Here is a 17,000-nt window from a genome sequence, read left to right on the forward strand (position 1 = left end):
TCACTAAGTTCAAAATACAGTTTGTCCTTGAAATTTGTGACCCATAACAGAAGTTCAGAGTAGCTGGCAGGAACACTCTACTTCTGCTGTTTTGTAGCCATGTACTCACTGCCAAAACAGGAAACAACTGAATGGAGGGTCAGTGTAAGAAAACAACTGAAGTTCCCTTCTTCACATCCATCTCCGTTTTTCCTCCCAGATAGTCAGTCTGCTCCAGAAGAGCATCATTATTGGAAGGATAGAGTCTTTTTGAGAAGATGAAATGGCTTTTTCTTGAAAGCTGTTGTGCAACAGAAAAGCTTTGCTATCTGTATCATCAAAGTCAGTGCCAGAAAATAAACCACAGTCTCATTAAAGTGTCAAGAGGTTCTAACTCAGCTACTCTTCTCCTATAAGAAAAATAAACACGGAGATGAGATCCAGATCTTGATGTGCCCAAAGATTACAGGTCTCCAGATAGAGAGTTTTGGTTTAACCTCATCTTAAATAGACTGGTGCATCTGACAGCCCAGATATCTACATAACTCCTAAAGGAATTTGGTCTATGTAACAAATCCAGACCTTAATTTGTTTGCAATATGGGTTTTGTATGAGTTTAAAAATGTGTGATCCCGGCCTATAGGCTATTCCAGGCTTCATAAACTGACAACTGTAGTTAAACAGAATTGTCCTTTCCCAGTTACCTAATATTTTCATTCTGACATCTAACAAGCCACCTAATAGCATTATAGCTTTTACAGAGCTACCACCACAAAACCAAATCAAACCAAACCCCAAACAATGAGGTAAAGACCATGAGTGTGGACTTCACAGGATTGAGAGACAGTGGGGAGAGGAGGAAAAAAAAGACATAAAAACTCTAAGTACTAGAAGGTGAGGGATGAGAAAAGCTTCTTCTCACACCTTTTCACAGCAAAACCTGATCACTGCATAACCAAGATAATTTCTAGAGTACAGAAAAGCTGCAAATGACAAGTTGCAAACTGAAAACAAAAGGACAAGAGATGCCCTTGGAAACACTGCAGATAGTTTACAGTTTCTCAAGGGGATCTCTGACTTCATCAAATAGGAACCATGGAGTGACTTTTTATTTATACTCACTCAAAATCCTCAACTATCTTTCAGAGATACTACATACAGTGTTAAGAACCTCAATTAATGTTAAGAAAGCAAGACTGTAATATTGCCCTAAATTCCTGCATAACCCATTACCACCAATTAATCTTAAGATAAATGAGCTCATTTGATTAACAAAATAAGATAATCAAATGTAAGACACCCTTGCTTTTGAGTGCCTCTTTTTTCAGCAAGGTTTACAAAGTGCTAGAGTTTCAAGCTATCTGCATCAACACTGCTCCTTGCTCAGTTTCATCATTTGTATGTTCTCTTTCATGATCATTAGTCACTAATATTTAAAGTTTTACTGCTTCTTTAAGAAGTTGGGTTTGCTTTAGGTGTGGGGTTTTGTTTTTTTAAATCACCAAGCAGCTACATATTTCCCTCCCCTCAATTCCCTCAAAATTATGCAAATATTTTCAAACACTTGCTAGACTGTAAAGTATTTAAATTCATTTGCATGCGTCTCAGAAAGCAGCTCAGGTTAATATACCAATTTGAACATTGCTGTATTAACACCAATTAACATACACCGAACATTAAAGTTCAGTATTAGAAGTTCAATGTATAAATCCAAAAAGCCTGATTCATTTTTAAAGTCCAGTGTTCTGCAGACAAAAAAAAAAAAAATCCAGTCTTTTAAAAAGGTTTAAGATAATCTTTTGTTTAAACAATTTCAAGGATTATGCTAGAACAAGGGTAGAAGTCTTCAGATGAAAGCTAATTAGTCTGGTTTGCACAGTTAATACCACTAGTAACAGCTGGCTCAATTTTTTTTTAAAAGCTGGAAATTCATACATATCTGGCTTATAGAAATAATTTCTTTTGTAAAAATTCACAATAAAACTGAGATAAAAAACTTCCTAATAGCGGTCTAACAGGAGCCAATTGACACTTCATCTCTCAGTAACCAGGGTTCTATTTACTAAAAGATAGTAGAAGGCAATGCCATGTTGACATGGTTTAATCTGTAAAAGTTTTATCCTTTGGCAGAAGAATTAAGTATTTTTTATGTAACAGACCAAGCTATGAAAACCCACGTAATCTTTAGTTACAATCAGCAAAATAAAGTCCAGATTTTGCTCTGAATTTAACCAGGTAATTTGATGGATGAAAAATCTTGCAGAACACACACATACTCTACATGTGAAAAGGATAAACCTATTTCCAATTAAGTTTTTAAGATGACTAGGCAACTAGACATACCTACAAAACAATCATCAACCCACGATCATTTGTTTAGAACCTGGGCTACACTGTTTGGAAGAGTGCTAAAAGCTGCTTGTAGGTAGGTACAGAAGAATAGTGTCAGAAAGGATTTAAGGAGAGCTTTATATGAATTGTAGTAAGTATAGTAATAGGTGTATAAAAACACCACCAGCTGAGTTAAATCTGTTCAGTAATAGAGGCCCTCAGAAAATGTTTTGATTTGGTTAAATCTGGAGTCAAGCAATTCTGATCACCTTAGTATTTTGTCAATAGGTACAAATTTTACAGTAATCAAGTGAAATATTTCATTCTCCATATAAAGTTTTTGCACTTTAGTGCAATAGAGCTCTAACATGTCCCTGCATTATTAATCTATGTAGTGTCTTAGCAGATGTTCTCTAAAACAAAATTTTGAGGTATAGACAGTACATATTTAAATAATCATAACCCCATTTCATTGTAAAACAACAGTTCCACTCTGATTCCTAAATTTTATAAAATTTTACATGCTGTTTTACATGCTGCAGAATTGAAACTAAGAAAAAAATCTGAAAATTAATTTTCCATTAAAACCAGAAGCAGATATAGGAGGAAAAAAAACCAAAACGTCTTGTTCATCCCCAAATCTTAACAGAAGAGAATTAAAGAGACAGAAGGAATAAACTGAAGTTTCATCCTTAAAGTTTTTCACTGATTCAGGACCTGTCATCAGGTAGTGGCTCTTTACCTGTCATGATTGATATGTGGATAGCCTGTTCTTGGAGCCCCAAAACCAGGTTATTCTACCAGGCAGTGGCTAATTTATTTTTAGAAGACCAAGAAGAGCTACTGAAATAAATGCGGGAAAACAGTAAACCAGTGAGAATAAACCAGTTGTAAACGTCATCACCATTACAGGAATTACTTAGGATCATTCTTATTCAGATTTAAAGCTCACCTTTAAAAAACACAACCTTCAAGAATAAGAAAAAAGGCTTTATTGTTTTCAGTCATTTCAAGTGATGTCTAAAAAAAAAAAAAAATCACTCGTGGTTTGTTAATATCAGAAGTTTCACTTTGGGCAGAAATCAATATGCAGAAAGTGAATCAGTCGAGCCTGACTTCCTGTAAATTGATTTCGGTACACTGAAACAAGCACATTTAAAATCTTCAAGCAGAAGAATGTTCCTGTAAATGAACACAGGCACGCGGTTCCATTTCATAACTCACCATCCTCTCCCTTCACACAGAAGGCATATGTGATTTGATCGGCACAGGTATAGGGCATCAGTGTGAGCTCTGGTGCAGACAAAAACTTGCTAATGATTATACTTGTAATTCCTGTCCACTGTATGACAACAGTAGTAAGCAATGGAAATCAATCCCAGACCCTGTCTGAAGTTGTCTTCCCCCCCTCTTCCAGGTGCCCACTCTGACAAACTGTCTCCTTATTTTGACAAATACAACAAAAAGTCACCTGTGGGGTTGTAGGTTTGTTTGTTTGTTGGGGTGGGTTGAATGTTTTTAAATCATGCCTCTCCTAATGAAAGTACAGTTGCTAACTTCTTGACATGTATTTAAGACTTGTATGCTTAAAATAAATAAATAAATAAATATCTATAAAAGAGATCCTTTAACTGAATTATTACTTCAGAGTTTAAACTTGGCCTGGCATCTGAATGACAACAATGAAATATTTTGGATCCAACGGGCATCCTGCAATCAGACCCACTTCCATCACTACCAGCACCTGAGTGTCCTCATCAGGCAACAGATTCAAGGTCTTATCAGTTAAAAGCTGAACAGATCTTTACAAAGTCTTTTTCCTTATCTCCCATTTTTGACCAGCATGTATGTATCTACTCCAAGACTTTTGGTTCTGACCTCATCCTGCTCTTCTACCCATTCCGCTGGCATACTGCCCACTAAAATGAATGCAAATTTTTGGAATATCTGGCATTTTCATTACTACTGTTAACAAGGAATTCGAAAGGCTCCCAAGGTACTAGGTATTGTACCAATATAGAAGGACAATATAATTTTCTGCCTAAAGAGAGACTCCAGGCAGTTGTTTAGTATTGGATCTAGTATCACTGTTTAAGGCCCTCTAAATCAGTTGGGGAGACTATCAACATGCTCATCTAATAAACTGTAACAGAACTACAATTACCAAAAGACCTAGAGTATCCAAACCAAGAACAAGTTCCATGGTCTTCATGAGTAGTGTCACACTTTCCAAGTTTGATAGCAAGCAGCCCTGCATATTTGAGGAGCTGAGGTTTGAGTCTTTCTACTAAGCCTCAATTAAGGTTTTTTTTTTAAGGAGAGACTTCATTTTGGATTAAAACATATACTTCACATTCACTGAACTACAAACGAAACTTGCTTGTGGTATTTGTGTCCTTTCACCTTTTCCTGGAAAGTATGTTGACTAAAAGCCAAACAAACAGCACAGCACTTTAGCTGCTTAATAGACAAACACCACAGGCATTTTGCTCAGGATAAATATTTTAAAGAAACAAAATAAAATTACAAATGTCAGGTTGTTTTATTTTTTTTAAGAAATGCCAACATTTGTGCATTTGTCTTATCAGCAGTTTAAACATACACCATTGCAGAACTACCATAGCATTATTTTTAATTCTTTCATAGCTAACATGAGTTAAACACATCTGGATTATTAACTGCTATCTTAAGAATATTGGTCGCATTAACAGAAGACTAGTCAAGTCTAGTATTCCCTATCTGCAGTGACATATGCTCATCAATAAGATGCAGAAATTCTTAAAATAACAAAACTGTCAAAGAGAAAAGGGCAGGCTACAATTCCCAAGTGATCTTAATTTTGTCAAGGTCATTTTCAAATTAAGGCATCCTATGTGAGACAGAGATATAATTGTCTAGTACGCACCACAACTAGAAATTACCAGAGACAAACAAAGTCAGCATTAGAACAACAGTTTAGCAAGGCACTGCTCTGCGTTCAAAAGATGCAGTTCCACCACAGGGCACGTTTCCACAGCATGGCCCATACAAGCAGCTCACAGTCACTTTCCTGACGTGTTTATGAAATTATCCAGGAAAGCATAACACAAATCAGAGCTTCCAAACAAAGGGTGATTCCCCAGACATTCCAATTGGTACGATATACATATCGTGTCACTTTCCCCATGGAAAAGCAATTTTGAGGCAAGGCCGGAGCGCAGAAGTTGGCAGCACAGAGCGTGAGCCCACAGCTAAACAAGAGATCTGTCCTGGGAAAGGATCTTAAGGAAAATGACATGGTGTTCATAAAGCAGTCCCAAAACACAAGCCATAAATAAGCTGGGAACACAACCTCACAAACTAATTAGCTTTCCCTTTTCTCCCTAATTGAAACTAATTAGGTAGCATCCATAAAGAACAGGGGATTTTAGTTAGAAGTGGCCCTAAAGGACAGGTGAAGTATCTCCAAAATAGACAAGACCTTAGCAAAACCTGTGATGTGGGTAAAACTGCCACCTACAACAAAGCCATCATATCTCCTAAATCCATCATTTTGCCTATCCAGTAGGGATATAAAATTTATTTGCCAAGCTTTGCGTTATTTCATAGTTCTAATCCTCAAGGCAATCCCAACAAGTTCAAAGAAAAGATGTTTCCTTAAATAGTCTCCTAGTGGTAAAGAGAAGAAACACAGAGGTTCTGTTTTTCAGCGAGTTTGATTTTACACCCATACGTTTAGCACCAAAACAATTCCCTGGAAGGCATCTGATTCCCTGAATAAAATCACAAGGCTTTTCAAGCCTGGGTTTGGCAAATAGGAACTTTCTTTTTTACAGTTTTCAGCTTGTTCTGCAGCACTACTTTCTGTTGCAGATGGATTATGAGGTTCAAATAAAACAACCCATACATCTCTCTCTCTCATGGTGCCATATCTACACTGAATGGTGGTCATCCAGTTACTAGTAATGAAGAGCAAAGACCATTTACAAGTACCTGAAAATAGGAAATAAGATGACCTCAGAAGTTTTGGTGGGCGCTCAAGAAAATATTAAAAACTAGGTAGAATCAGAGATGGCTACATAGAGACAATTTGATCAAAACCAAAAAATTCACCAACGTCAGAGAGGTCTTATAGCACTAGATGTGCCTGAAAACAGAAAATCTGAGGTTTTAGAGCTCCAGAGTTGTTCTCATATTTACTTATTAAGCTCTTTACAAATTCAACAACTTGACATCTTACAATACCTCCTAGAAACCGCAGTCAATGCAATGAGTAATAGGGAAAGCAGGAGACTTCATACACCCCGAGATTTATCACCAATTCATTTTTGTTATGCTGTTAACACAGCATTAGAATTTGCATGCAAAGGGAAAAGATATGCACACGCATAATCCTTTGCAAGTTCATTAGAGACTTAAAGCTACAAAAATATCCTTCTAGGTTTTACAAAGAAAAATATACATTTTTTCACATCACTGCTATTGTCCTTTGTATGCTCTAATGTCAGGTTTGTTGTTGTTGCTGGCATTACATTCCAAAAAAACCCATTTTTGTCAACTTGGACTGCTAAAACATTAAAGGGTTTCAATGAGAAAGAAGCAGGCCTTTATGCTAGACGTGATTTTTATCTACCCTATCTCTTTTGAATAGCCAGTTGTGTCCTCCCTCAAGAGCAATGCAAGCTAAGGAAGTCATCCATTGAAGACAGTCAGAACACACATCTTGGTTGCTATTACGGATGCTGCTTGTGTTCTCCAAGCAGATTAGTTTTCATCTGTGATGCTCGAACTCATTAGGTTTCTAACTTAGGAGTCAATGTTTCTCACTACCATTTTAGGAATCCAACCACTTCGCTGTAATGCTCTTGGGTTGACAGCTGTGTTGGAACAACTATATATTTCTCCTTTCAGAAGGGAGGCTATTGCTCTGAGCAATTTTTTTAGGCTCTTGTAGGAATGCTTTTGTCTTCCCTGGCCCCTAGAGGCAAGGGAAGAAAGTTTTAGATTAGCTCCCCTACATCATCATTAGCACTACAGAAAAAAGAATTGTCATTGGAAATGGACATCATTTGGAGCCATGGGAGCCAGGCCTGGAAATCATGTATTTCCTTTTTGGTTTTGGTGAGAAAGTCTTTCTAAATACAAAAGCACTTCTAGATGAATTGTCAATGGCCTATTTTCCATGATGACACAAAACCAGAAACAAAAGGATTATTACTTCAGAATCAGAACTTCTGGAATTTGCCTAGTTTTTATTTTCTTGATTTGAGTTGGTCTGAAAGTCTCTTACCGTCATGAAAAACAGAAGTGAAAACCTGATTTTACAAAAACAGGATTAATTTGCCAGCATCATTTTCTACACCCAGCACTGACTAAAACTAAACTTGGATCTTATCTACTGTAATTTAGAGGATAGAGTAAGCAAGCTATTGGTGTTAACAGAAGCAAGTAGGAATTAAAATAGTTTTTCTAAGACTTAACTCTTATCTCAAGTTAAACTAGCTATATACGCCTTTAGAAAGTACAGTCAGTTAAAGCAGTTTTAGACACCAGCTTGCCATATGTTATGTTAAAATTAGACTGATTTTTTTTAAAAAAGCAACAAATTTATGCATGAAGTATGTCTATTCAGTACACATAGAATTTGAAGAATGCTTTTGCTCATCCAGCTTTTCAAAAAGCATCATATAAAGCTTATTAGAAAAAAGAAACTAGTTGAGAAAGTAATTTTGAAGTTTATCTTGAATATATCTCATACAACTGTCAACACTTTACACAAAGTAATCTTCACCAGCATTGTTTTCCAAAATTTTATTAGTGCAGTTATTTCATAGTCTGCAGAAGTACAGTTTACTGCAATGACTTTGAGATTTCAGGATAGAATGTATAGTAATTTTTAGAGGATCTACACAATGACAATATCTCAAGGGTCAACAGAAAAGCATTTTGAATGCAAACAACAGCATGCAATAAATTCTTGTACAATGGAGAAAGGCAACTGTCTTGGAGGGCAAGAAAAAGTGGAATATGTATGCTAGACAGACTATATGTAAACAACTTAGAGAAAACTATTACTTCATTCCAGGGCTCATGCCTCTTCCTCTGAGGAAGCTTTCACTTTGAATTCATGCAAGTTATAGACATGATTTTTAGTGTAACACAGCCCAGATGCCACCTGAAGTGTTCCATTGTGTCTGTATATTCACCCTGTTTGTTCATTTTAAAAAGTAATGGACTGGTTGCACAAAAAATGTTTATTGTACCTAGCTGGACAGTGTGATAAATACACATTAATATAATTTTTAAAAGTAGTAACATGGGTACCATTGAGAAATAGAAACATTATAAGCTGGCTAAAAATAGTAATTTGAATTCCTAGCTTAGTCAGCTTGGCAGAAACAGCTGTGTTCACTGTAACCTCTAATTAGTTTGCATATTATGAAGAGTTCCAAAAGTTATTTCCCTCTCAGAAACCTAAATTAGCCTTCACAGCACAATACTGTTACCAAATCAAATGCAACTGCAACAGATTATTCAGACTTTAGAGACTTACCACTATTTTTTCTGTAATGTTTCATTTATAAAGGCATATATTCTTATTTGATAAGGTAAAGGCAATCTCCTCTCTATCTGGAGCATTCAGAAGAGCCTGTCTTGAAAGGAAAAGAAAAGGTCCAATTCATAGCTGCTTGCTTATGAACACGTACTCCTTGTTTAAAGAGCTCTGAACTCTAGTTTCAGTAATCAACGCACAAAAGCGTTCACATAGCTCCTGTATCTATTCAGCAGCAAAAGCACAAAACAGACTTGAACACACTTCTCAAACACAACACACCAGAACTGCCATAAAGGTTTTTGGTGAGACCTCTGTGTTTTAGAAACAGTGACCTGGACGTTGGTATTTTGGAGTCATTTTTGTTCAGATGATGGAAGAAATACATTAGAAATCAAAAGTTTGTGGGTTTGTTTTTTTTTAGCCAAACTGTACATTTAATACTGTATCTTGGCCACACAGCCCGTTTCTGCTACATAATCTTCTGAATACATTACATTACATAGGTGAGACTTTCAAAACAGTGTCTCACGAACAGTGAAAATATCATTGAATTTACATGGCAGAAATAGTGGCAAGCCAATGTTGAACATGCTTGAATATGAACTAACAGATTTTAAAATTAAAACATAGGCGGCTCTACACGTACCAGATTCTTACTCTGCAAGAACAGGGGTATCAGTCATGAAGAACAAAAGATGAGGAGCAATATGCATTATCACAGTGCGTTTAAAGTTGTCATTCACAAAATAATTCACATCTAAGCCGTCACGTTTTTTGTTTATATGTATTATGTCAGTTATTTTTTTTTTTTTTTAAAAAGTGAGAGAATAATTTCTTAAAATACATTTCTATTGTTAAAAGCATATTTTTAAACCTATTTTTCTAGGGACAACTATGAAAAACTACCATAACATAAAAATCTGTGTTAAACCTTTAAAAAAACAAGCAAAGCAATACCAGTATATGTTTAATATGAGAAAGGACTCAGTTCTAACGCAAGTAAACTCTGTTCATTACTTTGAAACACTGAACAACTACAGTCAGAGTTTAAAGCAAAATTTTTTTCTCGCATGGCTAAGGGGTGTCACTCTGCATAAATTACTTCATTCATGTTGGGTACTCCAATAATCTAAAAGCTAAATAAAGCTTTCTAATATATTCCCTTAACGTTTGCAAATAAAGTCACGTCATGCCTATGATGTGGCACACATTCAGACCAGGTCAGTATTATTTTTGTATTTAGAATACTGTATTTAGAATTCCAACTTTCTACTAATTCCATCCAAATTCCCAAAGTTATGAGCTTGTACATAGAGGAAGTACTAAAACACACAAGAAAGGAAGAGGCAGGAATTGTTAAATAGGAAGTTGTGAACTCTGCATTACCCATTTAAAAAAAAAAAAAAAAAGAAAGAAAAGGAAAAAGAGATCTACATCTTATTTAGTGGTAAACTTCACTTCCTTGAAGATGTTTGTACCATATGTTGTTTTACTGGCTTTCTTGAGATGCAATTTTTAAGTTAAAAGTATGAGGGGGAGTACTAGATTTATTTAGTATCAAGAAACCCTGTTCATTTAAAATCATGAACCACATGTTACAACAGGTACCAGCTCCATAATGTAAGTGGACTTCCCTCCTGCATTCTGTTTCTTCCCTACAAATTTGGGTATAATACAAAATCTCAGCAAGTTCTAATCTGTGGCATAAGAATGCTTCACTCTGTTGGCCATTAGTAAGAACACAGGCAATGGAACTAAAGATTCATTCTGCCAAAGCATACTCATTACACTACTACCAAAAGCCTTTTACCCTTTCTAATATAATGAAATTCAAGTTTAAAGAGAATTTACTATTAACAGGATTGCACAAACCATGTTCATGCCTCTGCGTGCAGAGAAAGGCCAAACTCAAGCTTTGTTCCTACAACAGAACCAGCAGTAGTCATGCTTTTAGTAGTTATGTTTCAGCATACTGCCCAAATCTGTATTTGGGAACTTTAAGTAGCTGTAACGGCTTTAACTACCATTCACAGAAAAAAGTTACAAGTATCTTTTCTTAAACTAATTTCAAGAAAGACTTTTGGACTGAAGTTTGAAGAAACACACTGGATTACAAATTTGCATGAACAGCTTGTTTCGGTTGGGATCTGTTTAACATGGCTGTTGCTGTTATAATCCCAGATGCCCGCTTTCCTGTACTTATATTCAAATTTGGAAAAGAAAATTTTAGTGACGATTAAAAGCATACTGAGTTCATTGAATGGTGCAACCTATAGGTTGCCAAGCTACTGCAATACACACAAAAACCTGCTGAGAACAAACAGTACTGCTGAAAACAGATGTTAGATAAAGCAGAATTAGGCTACTCCTGTTTTCTCACATGACAGTCTAATATGTGTTTAGGAAACCAATCTAAGCTCAACTAGTTTAATATTAAACAGCTTTCTAAACCTGAGATGATTAGCTCACAACCTATGGAGCAAATGGAGTTTTGCGGATAAGGCAGACACTGATCCCACAAACACCAGCCTACACATGTGTTTACCTGACTGTATGAGTGTCGGGTCATGGAAGAGCTGGACAGGCCACGTGCCAAACGCACAAGCATGTCGGTTGATGATGGGGACAGAACAGGCTGTCCAGCCTTCACACGGCTCCAGGACAGAGTGGCTGGGCACCTCTACACCAAGATTTAACAGAAGTTGCACTTAAAGCTGAATGTTTTCACAACTACTTCCAGAGTAGTAAACTGTTCTAAGAAAAAAAGAGAAAAATCAATACTTTTTTGGAAAGAGAAACTTAACCCTTAAATGCTGGCAGCAGAGATGTAACGTTCCCTGAACTGACACTCAGAGAAGTTAAGCTACTTAGATCTGAGGTAGGTTTCTGAGCACTTTACTAGGTGCCTGTTACACACAAATAATAATGCACATGAACTCTTTAGTCACAGTGGATATCGGTACTGCATTTTACTTATCATAAGCATAGTTTCTAGTGTGTGTTTAGTTCTCACACGGGAAAGGTGAATGAAAGTATGGCTTCGAAACAGACAATGTGTAAGAAAATCTACCTATGGCTAACAAGCCTGAGAACTTCCCGTGGAAAGATACAACCCCTCCCTTAACCCAAAAGCAGCCATACAGAATAAATACCTTAGCATTTAAGGTATTTTATTATTTCTCAAAGTTGCAAAGCAACACTTTAAGACACTGACAACCAATCCTGCATTACTAGAGATTGTTTTAACTGTCATTGCAGCAAGAGAGAGCTTTCACCTCCAGCTGTGCTGGTCATCTTCTCCCCATCTGAAAGCAACTGAGAGTTTAAAAAACAAATGTCAGTCTTAAACAGGAACATCATGTAATCAAGATAAGCTTTCACAGACATCGCAAAGTAGGATAGATTAGCACTCTGCACTCCAGTACATGAAAAAGACTGCAAAACTTGACAAGCTAGACCTTCAAAGGACTATTTAATTCTCCCCATGCTAATGAAACATTTGTGAGTGAAAGTAAGTTGCATGGATCAGATGAGATAAAAAATGTTTTGCCACTTCATGCATCTACTAATACTGATAGTTTAAAATAATTCGCTCCGAGAACACCCATTGATTTAGCAAAGCCAGGCAATTATCATAACTTCTACCTCTACAATGACAGCATCCTCTCTGGAAAAGCACGACTCCTGTTACCTCCTATGCTCCTCTTTTACAGCCCAGGCACGGTGCTGTACCTAACCCACCACGCCCCATGGCTCCACTAGACTCTTGCTCATCATCTCCCACTTCCTGCCAGCCGGAGCCAGTTATCAGTCTTGACTAAACATGATTTATAATTCTGTGGCTATCTCAAACTCTCACTTGCAGTCTTAGCACATATCCGGAACACTTACGGGGGGTGGGGGGGGAAGAGTATAAAATGCAGTAACTTCCAAACAGCTTTAAAAAAACTCTCGCCCCTATCACATCCCTTTCCATTCCCCTGCCCCCCAAAAGACTGTTATACTGAAGGCTTCCAAGCACTGATCAACAAATAAAGGTTATCAACTATTAGATTCACACACAAGTGCCCCCTCTTACAGAAACAGTGCTGAGGGCAAAGCATTTTTACTAGAAAATTGGATTATTTTTCTCCAAATATTCCAAGATAGAATTTTGTGTGCAGAGAGATAGTTTTACATGGAGAACACATTGTTAGCAAAGACTTCAGTACAAGAAAACTCTGATGTAGACATTGTTCCATGAAAACAATAAATGTTTGAGTGCTTGCTCCTAACTAGGTAGCAATATTAACTTATTTAGCTACTCTTAAAAAGATAATAAGCACGTAACAATTTTACCACCCAAAATCCCCACTTCATGTGGTTGCTGTTGTCTGCTAAGTTCTCAAATAAGGAATTTCCTGCTGTCAAAGTCAGTCACAGAATGTAGCCTGTACACTGGACTGTATAAAGCTAGCAAGTAAAGCCTAGCATAACAGACTCGCTCCTAATGGAGGTCCTGAATGGTAAGCTTTACACAAACTATAAACAAGAAATCAATGACAAATAAGGCATAAATCAGTAGTTTCCATGAAGTCTTTCTGCTCTGTCTGCTTCTTGACAAGCTTTAAAAAGACTTGTAAGATTAGAACTCCACTAATGCTCTCATGCGGGCTAATAAATCCAGGAACTTAGCAGCTGTAAAGATTTTACATATTTTCAACCTCCTGTTCCAGTCTTTCACCTCTACTGAAAACGAGACAAGTCTGACGGACATACAACAAACAAGGTCCAGAACCTGGGGTCCCTTTTCCTGAGCCTGCCTCCAGAGAGGACAGCTGACAGCCTCAGGGTTTTGACCCTCGGGCTGCTCAGTCCCCCTGTTTCCCCAAGCCGCAGCCACCCACGCTCACCACCCACTCTGCCTCTGCCAACCCAAGCCAGATTGCCACACGCTCTTTCATAGCCCAGCTGTCTGTAATAGGTGTCATTATCAGAGTGATTACTGTAGAAAAATGGAAGGCAATTGCCGTCTAAAAGGAAATTATTAATGAGTCATCTATGTAATATTGCTGACTGGCAAATCAACCCAACCAATCCCCCCCAAGTCAATACTGCATTTTTCAGTACACTACCAATTCAACCACAGCTAACGCTGTAATATGCAAGAATAAAAAGGGCGAGTTCATTGGTTCACAACTCATATTGTCCTTCACATACTTACTATACTAGTTTTGAAACAGTACTAAGGCAGATCTGGTCTGGTCACAAAACACTTCAGGCCAATTCTAAGAAGATATCAATACTGGGAATGAAAACATTGTACAAGGTGCAACAGGATTCTTGTCCATGTCATCCTACAGACACTGCTGAGCACTGCCCAGTTCTAGGCAGCAACTGCAATTTAATGGGAAAATTCTCCATTGTTGGAAATTTAAGAAACAAGTGACAATGTTGCTTTCCAATTTAATTAAACTGTAAAGGGAGTAAACAAAAACATTTTGTAGAGTTGGGTAGCTGTCCACTCCCCCATCCTTTGCTGGTTAAAACTCGTCCCCATTTTTCTTCCATTTCTGGAAATATTCAGAAAATTTTAAAAACGTGGCTACATGTATTTTGGCTGTTCAATAAGCTATGTAGCATTTTTCCAGTTCTTGTTCCAATGACCCACTCTCTCCTCCTTTGCAAAAGAAGTTCCTCTTACTAAAACCTCTTGCTTAGGTCAGAGTCCTGTTTTTCTAGTGGTTCCTACCTTCAGTCATTTACACCAGCACAACACAGTGCAAGGACATACAGTTCTACATAAAGATGGCAGAGGTGTAGTCCTACTTCAAGCATCTGCAATGACTGTGCAGAAGACAGTGGGAAGAGGCCCTACACAGTATAATGGAATTGAGCTCTTCTGAACTAGTATGGGTTATTTTTCCTGTCAGAAAAAGGAAGTATACTCTTCCTTAGTTGAAGATGCATTTTTAAAATAGATTTCACATTTTACTTCCTGCGATCACATTAAAAGGTCACACTGTTTATGCTACTGTAACCTGTTACTGTGGGATTAGAAATTATATAAACAAGCAATTCTCATTCAAATGCGCACAAGGGAAGAAGGTTATGAGAACGTTCCTCTTTATGTGTAGAACACTTGTTCTTGTTCCAAATAAATATAAAGAATCTGAGAAACAGAGTGTCTTTTGTAGAACAGCTCACAGCATCGAGTACTTGATGAATCAAGCACTTCACAGAAGAAGCATAAAATTCTAGGAACCTGAGATACAAGAAAAAGCACCTGAAAGATCACAACAGATAATTTAAGTTCAAAATACTGCTATTTAGTAGCATTTTTAGCAAGCAATTACTTTAGTCCAAAAAAGTATACCAAGCTTTCTTCCCAGAGGGCACAGTGACCTCTCTATCTGCAGTTACATCTGCATAGCTCTACACTCACCACTGGTACAGCAAGGGAGTTTTTCTATAATTGCATATATGGCAGAACGCAAAACCTGCTTTGTTGTTGCTTTATTTCTACTTATGTAGAAACTGTTTTAATCTTCTTCTAAGTACAGTAAAAAGACTGCACCACATGACTGAAATCTCATTCAACAATCTCTTAACAGTTGGTGAGACAATCAAATCTTCATCATTGATCCTTTCACCCTCAGTGCTGAAGGTGATTTTTACCCCTTGGACCATGTTCCCAAAGCATCCACAACCAGCAAGAGCTGAGACAACTATGGAACTACTAAAAGGCCTGGATCCTAACACAGAAGGAAAGATGTCCTATACACAAAGTAGAAATCCAGTTTCAGTCCCTAACAATGCAACAGGCCTTTAATGTATCAGTGTGCTACTTAGGTACATCCACTATGAGATTAATGCTGGATTCAGTGGAAAGGTTTTTTTCTCTATCCACTTTCTGTCATGAAAGACATGGTCAACTAGGAAGCAGGACTGTCCAAATATTTTTTTCATTCCAGAGGTTAATAAATCAGCAACTAAATAAGGTACATGTTCAGTATCAGTGACACCAAAAAAAATTCTGCTTAAAAGCACAGTACAATTTATCATGCCAACAAGGACAGGTAGGAGACAGAAAGACAGTGTATGTTAAAAACAAAAGAAAAATACCAAAAACCACACACAATTTGGGAGGAACCACATCTGACTTAGTGTTGATGATAAATATTCGGAGTTGAAAAATATAGAGGCTCTAGCTACAATGGTTAAAAACACAGATCTCTTGAGCAAGCTGGCTGTATTTATGTTGCTTCCACAAGCAGTTGTGCTTTACCAACTCATTACTCTACTACTTATGAATGCAAAATCAGTAACTTATGGAAATAATGTATTTACCAGCCCATATTTTAGGATAAAGTATTGTGCAAAGTGAAAGCATATGGAAACAGAACCTATAGAAGTAAGAAAAAAAATGAATTAAAAACCTTTCCAAATGTTTCATATTATGCTACCTCATTTTCCTTCCCACAAGGACATCATATTTTTCATTGCTGTCCTATGAACCTTTTTTCATAAATGTAGAAAGCACAAACACAATTTGAAAGTAGATCAGCTATCACTATTAGAAGAATCACATGAATTTCCAAGAATCACTTTTATCACTTTTTCTTAGTATAATATGGCAGGCAAGCTGTTGAATCTTAGCAGTGTTTTGCGTGGGTGAGAGAAAAAGCACATCTAAATTCACAGGGTTCGGTAGAAAATGAATTGGCATTTGTACTACACGTTCTACCAAGTGAACACACAAAGGCATTTTGATGCTGTATTATAGTGCCTCTCCCAGCCAAACCAGCAAGGGCATGTCTACTGGCATCAGAAAGATAAACAAAAACATGTTTCTTGTGCAAATCAACATGAAACAAGTTGACCAATGACTAAGAAAAAAAAAATAAATTCAGTGGTAAGTGCTGTAAACATCAAAGCTTATAGATCAGATCAAGTTTATATTATTAATTCTGAACATTGAAGAGAATCTGTTTCTACATTTTCATAAACTTGCTTCTTTTAGCAGAATTGCAGACATTGTTCACAAGGGCTGCTTTCCACTGACAGTCATGCTGTATGCACTTTTACAGAGATACAGATACACGCATTCTAGTCTAATAGTTCTAGTGTAGTCTAATATTTTTAAAATAACAAAGTTTTAAATTTATGTAATTCC

At 36.9% G+C, this 17,000-nt stretch overlaps 1 protein-coding gene across 3 annotated transcripts in view; it reads right to left on the reverse strand.

Moving 5' to 3' along the window:
* PTPN1 (protein tyrosine phosphatase non-receptor type 1) overlaps positions 1–17,000 on the reverse strand; it is a 46,190-nt gene that overhangs the window by 22,709 nt on the left and 6,481 nt on the right. Inside the window, exon 2 of one of the 3 annotated variants that reach the window (XM_075768460.1) lies at positions 8,843–8,942. The exons of the other annotated variants lie outside the window; for them this stretch is intronic. The gene's annotated coding sequence lies outside the window, so the exon portion shown is untranslated. The remainder of the gene's footprint in view (positions 1–8,842; positions 8,943–17,000) is intronic. 3 annotated transcript variants of the gene reach the window in all.

The sequence above is a fragment of the Balearica regulorum genome, chromosome 16 (assembly GCF_011004875.1).
Source record: "Balearica regulorum gibbericeps isolate bBalReg1 chromosome 16, bBalReg1.pri, whole genome shotgun sequence".
NCBI classification, from domain to species: domain Eukaryota; kingdom Metazoa; phylum Chordata; class Aves; order Gruiformes; family Gruidae; genus Balearica; species Balearica regulorum.